We start from the raw sequence: 6,291 nt of genomic DNA, 5'->3' as shown, positions 1-6,291 counted from the left end.
GGGCTGGTAGGGCCGGGCCGGGCCGGGTCAAGGTGCGCCGGCCGGGGTGGGGGCACCGGTCTGGGGCCTCCCGCGGGCTGCGGGGCGGCGGCCTGCCGGGGGCTCGGGGGCCGCGCTGAGGGGAGCCGGGATTACCTGGGGGGGGGAGGTTTGGGGTCCCCCCCCGCTGGCTGCGGGGCAGCAGCCCGGCCCGGCGACCTTGGGCTACCCGCATAGGGATGGGCCCGGGGGTCCTGCCCTGCCGGTCCCTCCGTCCCTGGACCCCGTCCCAGGGACCCACAGCGTAGCCCGGGGCTGGCGGGGCTGCCGTGCCGGGGAGGCCTCGTCCTGCGCCCTCACCCGGGGCTGGGGGCCTCTCACCGGGCCAGGGTGCGGTAGTGGGGGAAGCGCTCCTTGGCATCCCTGTCTCTCCAGGGCTGCTGTTCTCCTCCCAGAGACACCAGCATCCCGTGCTCCTTAGTGCGTGATGCGGGGAAGGTCATCCCCGTGCCGTGGAGGAGCCGCGGGAGCCCACGCCCAACATCAGCACCACATCTGGACATGGGCACCACATCCCTGCTGAGCTTTGTCCCCGAGGGTCCCCCCTGCGGTGTGGTCCCTGGCTGAGGCACACCAATGCTTGCCTGCCTTCCCAGCACTCTGTGTGCCTGCGGAGAATTATCCAGAAGAGGAGCAGAGGGAGTTGAGCCACCTCTGCATTTGTTAGAGAGATGCTAAGGAGGCATCTGTAATGCGTTTGCACGCGGAAGCGTTTTGTCTGTGATCTGATGGGCTTCCAGCTTTCATGTCCATGGGTTAGTACAGAAATAATACTTGAGATGAACACTTGCTGTTTCGTCTTCAAAGCAGTACGTTTTAGCATGGACCCAGTCTTGTTGAACGGGTAGATGTAGCCATTCTGTGCCAGGTTGTGATGTTATTTCCTCCTGGACATACCCGTTGCCTTGTGTGTGACTGCCAAGGTATGTAAAGTGACTCACTTGCTCCCCTGTCTTTGAAAGAAATTGAGCGTTAGGCTTTCCTAAGATAATGTACAGGAGTTTCAGACATCTGCTAGTGGCCTGGAATGAATTAAGATAGAGCATAGGCTCTCTTCAGAGGCGAAAGGGAAAGCTAGCTGTGAGACAGACATGAAATTACTGTGCTGCAAATTGAAAATGTCTTTGTGCAGATGACTTGTCAGCCCAGGTCTTGGGCATCCAGCCGTGGCCGTGGTTTGTGGAACAGTGAGCCTTGACGTCCTGGCGATGCAGAGACCGGCTCTGTGTGTGCTGATGGGGTTAAACACGTGCAAGATCCGGGGCTGGATACATTGGGGAGTTGAGGTCACCACCTTGCCCCTGTCCCAGGAAACCCTTGATCTAAAGCCACATTTATTTTGGAGATGGTGGGTGAAAACCCCTCTTCCTCAGACAGGCAGGGTGGCACCATCACTGCCGAGCTGAGGTCCCTCTCCAGTTCTCTGCCAGCATGGAGCATGCAGGATTTAAATGCTGAGACCCACAGGGGATGTGTCCACCCTGCTCCCTGTGGGTGGATGATGGGTGCAGAGGAACAGCTTGCCAGGCACTGCCTAACTTACAGTCTCTGTAGGACAAGTCAGAAAAATCATTAAGATTGCTGATATAGATATGTATTTTTTAGTTGCTGGAGGACACTGCTCCTGGGAACGTATCCAAGCAGTGTGGTGTTTCTGCAGCCCTTTGGCAGGGGCATAAAGAAATGTAATCTTAAGAGCTGTCAGAATTTGAGATTTCGGAAGCACTTGACCGTTGGTGAATGTTGAATGGCTGAATGATGCAATGTCCCTGAAGAGGGTGGTCAATGGTCAGGAGCTTTGGTGAGACATTTCTTGCTTTCTATGGTGGCTGATTCAGAAGTATTTCTCCCACTTTTCTGTTGTTTTTCTTCTATAATGTGTCCCGACGATTTGTTATCAGCCAAGCAAGGAAAAGAAATACAGAATCTTTATCTACATTTTACATTCCTGCTTTGGATTTATCTTGTGGAGGATGTTTATACTGTCTGCTGGATAAATCTCTCATTGCATAAGAGAATTACACACTTGTACAAGTGAGAAGTAATTGGTACAAGTGTTGCTCTAATTTGCTGTTTAATCAGAGCCAAATGCAGTCTGGGGAAGTGGATGCCATAATTCTGTGGTCCTGAGAAGGGATCTGATGTTGTTTTGGCTTAAAGATGATGTGAAAAACTGCGGTGTGGAAACCTGAATTCAGGTTATGCCTTGCTTTGTGATTTGATATTTACTTCTTGTGCAAGAGTTGTGTGGGGTATAGGGGTTAACCCCTCGGGTCTCAGCTTTACGGGGTGGCAGAGGGGCAGGGCAGTGGCTGCTGTGAGCACTGGCAGCGGTGGAGGAGCTCTGTGAGCGTTGCTTGATTTGTTTTCGTTGAGGATGATGCTGTTGTGTTTGTTGTGGCTGTTTGGAAATCCTCTGAAGGGAATCTCCAGGCCTTGGCATCTGAAGTGATTCTCATCTTGGGGAGAGGTGGGGAATTGTGTCTGAAGTACTAAATGTCAGCTGTCAGTGTCCTAAACAGAAACACACTTTGCAGTTAGATGCAGAACAAGTATTGTACTGCAGTCTTTGGGAGCATTTCCATGTTGTGTGGGCCTCGTTTAGACATTGTGTCCCTTGGGTTCAGAGATGGAACATTTTTTATTTCCTGTGCTCTGCCTGAAAATCGCCAAGTGGAGGCTTTTTCTTTGCCATGGTGTCCTTTTTCGTTGCTGCCTTAGTCCAGGCCACCAGAAATTGCCCCGAATATGTAGCGTTGACATTTGTGATGAGCAGCACCATTGCATGTCTCAGGGAGGATGCTCTGCTTTATCTCCACAAAGCTATAACAGCCTCTTGGGGCTCCGAGAACATCAGGAGCTGACAGCATTGTACCAACTTGCTGTGTAAAGCAGATCAAGGCAGAGAGGCACATTCAGGAAGATTTTCTTCTGATCATTTTTTTAATCTCAAGGACCCTAAAGTGATTCAAACACCTGCAGTCTAAATCTTACCCATTTTATGTAAACTAATATTTGGGGTCATTTATTATAGCACCTATGTACTTTTCCATATATTGCTGATAGTTCTCTGTAAGAATTAGAGTAGGCAGCAGTGGTTTCTGTGCCATGGAGAAGCCCTAACAAAAGGTGTGTAAATCCTCCAAAGACAGAAAAAATAAAATAGCCTCCCCAAATGGCTACTCCTTACATTCACTCTGCAATAGCCCTGCCTGGCAATGCAGCAAGAGAGTGTGTTGCTCTTTTTGTTCGTCTTGTTTGTGGCAAACACGCTTTGCTTCCTCCCAAGGAACAACAGCCCATTGTATCCTGGGGGGGGTCACTCTGCGTACATGGGGAAAAAAAGGCATCTGGTATGTTGGTGTGGTGCCAGCGTTCACACTGGCTTCCCAGAGATCCCATCTTTGTCTTCATTCCAAGAAGATGCTAACTTTAAAATAGAGAGTATGGAAGGACTCTCAGCCATCCAGCTCTCAATGATGCTCGTGGAAAAAGCCCTCACACAGACAATAGTTAAACATTGCTTACCTTGTTGGTACCTCTTCATAGGTTTTGAATTTGACCTGAAAGATTGTTTTTGAAGATAAATAATGGAAGATAGCTCTTGAGCACCCTTTTCAGCAAAAAAGCTTATAAGCTTAACATATTCTTCTTCAGTTTTGAACAAGGTAATCCAAATCTACATTTAATGTACAGGCAGGATGACTAATTACTGTGTTCATATGTTGTTTTTGATGATGCTGTTTATATATAGCAGCGTTCTGGATACAGACACTTCTTGGTGCATGAAGACTGGTGACTTGCAGTGTTCCTTGGTGGATCAGATAGAAAATGTTTCTGTTCGCTCCACGAGTTTGGTAATTGCTGACAATGTTCTGATGCGTGTCAAAACCAGTCTGACCTTAAAACATTATTTCTTATTTTTCTTTTTTCACTGCTTCTGACCTCTCGATGCCTTGGCCAAGCAGGGTTTGGATTTTTAGCACAATATACCTTAAAACGAAGGCTCAGCTGCTATGACTGGAAATCAGATTTTGCGGTACTTATTTCCTGGCCTGTAGCAGACGTGTAGTGTGGTTTAACTGCGTTATAAAACCACAGGTGACTAGAAAAAGAGGCTACAGGAAATGACTTGCAGGCTAAATTCTATGCCTCCTCTCAGCTGAGAGTGGCTTAACTTCTACCATTTATTTTGTTCCATCTGGATCACACTTATATTTAGGGATGAGGAGAAGATTTGTTCTTAATGAGAGCCTACACTCCCGCCCACGCTTCCTGGGGAGAGTAGTGTTCAAACAGTCTTCCAACGGTGCAGTTTTAAGGCTGTATATTAAAAAGGCACTTGATATTTCTCCTGCCCCAGGAGCAGTCTGCCTGCGGGTTTTTTTTCGTGCCTTTGCAGCCTCTGTCCACCCATCTGTTCTTCACCAGGGCCATGGTGCTCTCGCTGCAGATCAGACACTGCCTTGAGGTACCCCAGTGCTGGGCTTTTGTTTTGGTGAAAGCACTTTAGGAGACCTCAGGTGTGTCATCGCAAAATCTGCATGACTGACAGTCTCCCTGTCTGCTGCTTTAGCTGTTTGTTTGTGAATTATTGGGCCTTGGAGCTGTATCCTCAGAAGGCAAAACCAGAATCTGCTGGGGAACTCAAGCGCCTTCCTGATGAACATGTTGTTTGGAGGCAAGGTGCTCAGGAATTAATAAAGCACCATATTTGGTGAACATCTTGGCAGGAAGAGTCAGACTAATACACAAAATATGGCTAAGGGGAAACATATTTACACATCACAGGGTGGTAAATATGGTTAATGGCTGAAGTGTATTTGGAGCCTCATATCTGGCAAAAAACCCCACACCAGCAAAACAGTAACAAGGCAAGTAATTGTACTCTTTGACAGGCTTCTGTAGTAAATGCAGTCCTGGGGGATGTTTTCCTAGCCTAAATACCGGTGCTGTTAACAGAAGAGGGAAAACCTGTCCCTGTAAACAGGCTTTCTAGATATGTGGAAACATGATTCTGAAAGAAGTTAAAAATTAGACCCTATTATACTATTATTATATATTATTCTATTATTATATATTGCCTTTTGGCTGTAGTATTTCTTGCAAACTGATGATGTCTCTGAAAGGCCAGAGCGGAATTTTCTGTATTTGAAATACATTGTTAAGAAAAACTTTTGTTCCAGAGAGGGAAATACCTTTTGGGGGGGCTGCAGGAGGGGAACTTTGCAGTACACACAAATGAATCCATGGGCTTAGCACTTACTCTCCATTTTGCATCATGCCATTTCTGAGGTTGAGCCTCTGTGTGCAGCTTATTACTGTCTGCTCTGCAGGTTTGGGACCCGGAGCGCCTTGGCCTACGCTGGCCTTTGTGCAGTGGCCAGGTGAAAATTTCTGGACCCCTCCAGAAGCAAGCGGCCGTGCTGGGTGTGGAGCACGGAGTGAGCCAGAGCTGGAGCTCGGCCCTTCTGCTTCCTGGAGCAGAAAGGGAACACCTGGCTGGGGAGACTGGGTTAGTGGTGTCGGGCACAGGAGAGAGCAGCTTCTCATGAAGCCGTTTGGGTGGCTGGGCAGGAGGGGCCCGTGCCCCCCAGCAGGCAGGTTCAGATATTTCCACTCCCAAACCTCTGCACAGACTCCCTGAAAGACCTGCGTGGTTACGAGCAGCTCAGTTCTGGACAGTTTTTCTCAACTTTTGTTTTCCAGTTTGGTTCCTAGCTTTGAAAGACAGACTCCAAAGCTCAGAGAAGACCAGCTTACCTTGCATGGTCTGGCCACCTGCCCACGCAGGCATTTTCCTTGCAGGTTCCTTCAATGATCCCTGATTTTCTGCTGCTAATGGCCATTTTATAGATTTGAACAGACTCCTGTTGGCAGTCTTGAATTTTCATCTTCACAACAATATGGAAGATATTGCTGTGTTTGATAGCTTGAAGACTGTTCTCTGCTGTTTCACTGCTACAGCACTTGAGCTTTGCAGAGGCAGCGTGTTTGGGTTGTTCAATTACTAGATGTAGGTACAGTTTCCCTAACTGTTTCTAGCTAGTTTCTGTAATTGCAGCTGTGAATGTCAATTACATGTGAGTTACAATTCCCATTAAGTGAATTGTAATAATCTTATAGGAGGAGGCATCATTAATACATTCCTTTGCACAGGGGATTCTTTTTGTTTTCAGTATAAGGTGAGACTTGAGTGTCTACATAATTTCTCAAGGAAACAAATGTTTTGCCGCCTCTTAATTTCAGCAG

Source organism: Calidris pugnax, unplaced genomic scaffold, assembly GCF_001431845.1.
Source record: "Calidris pugnax isolate Ruff unplaced genomic scaffold, ASM143184v1 scaffold38, whole genome shotgun sequence".
Lineage (NCBI taxonomy): Eukaryota > Metazoa > Chordata > Aves > Charadriiformes > Scolopacidae > Calidris > Calidris pugnax.
This window is presented reverse-complemented; position numbering follows the sequence as displayed.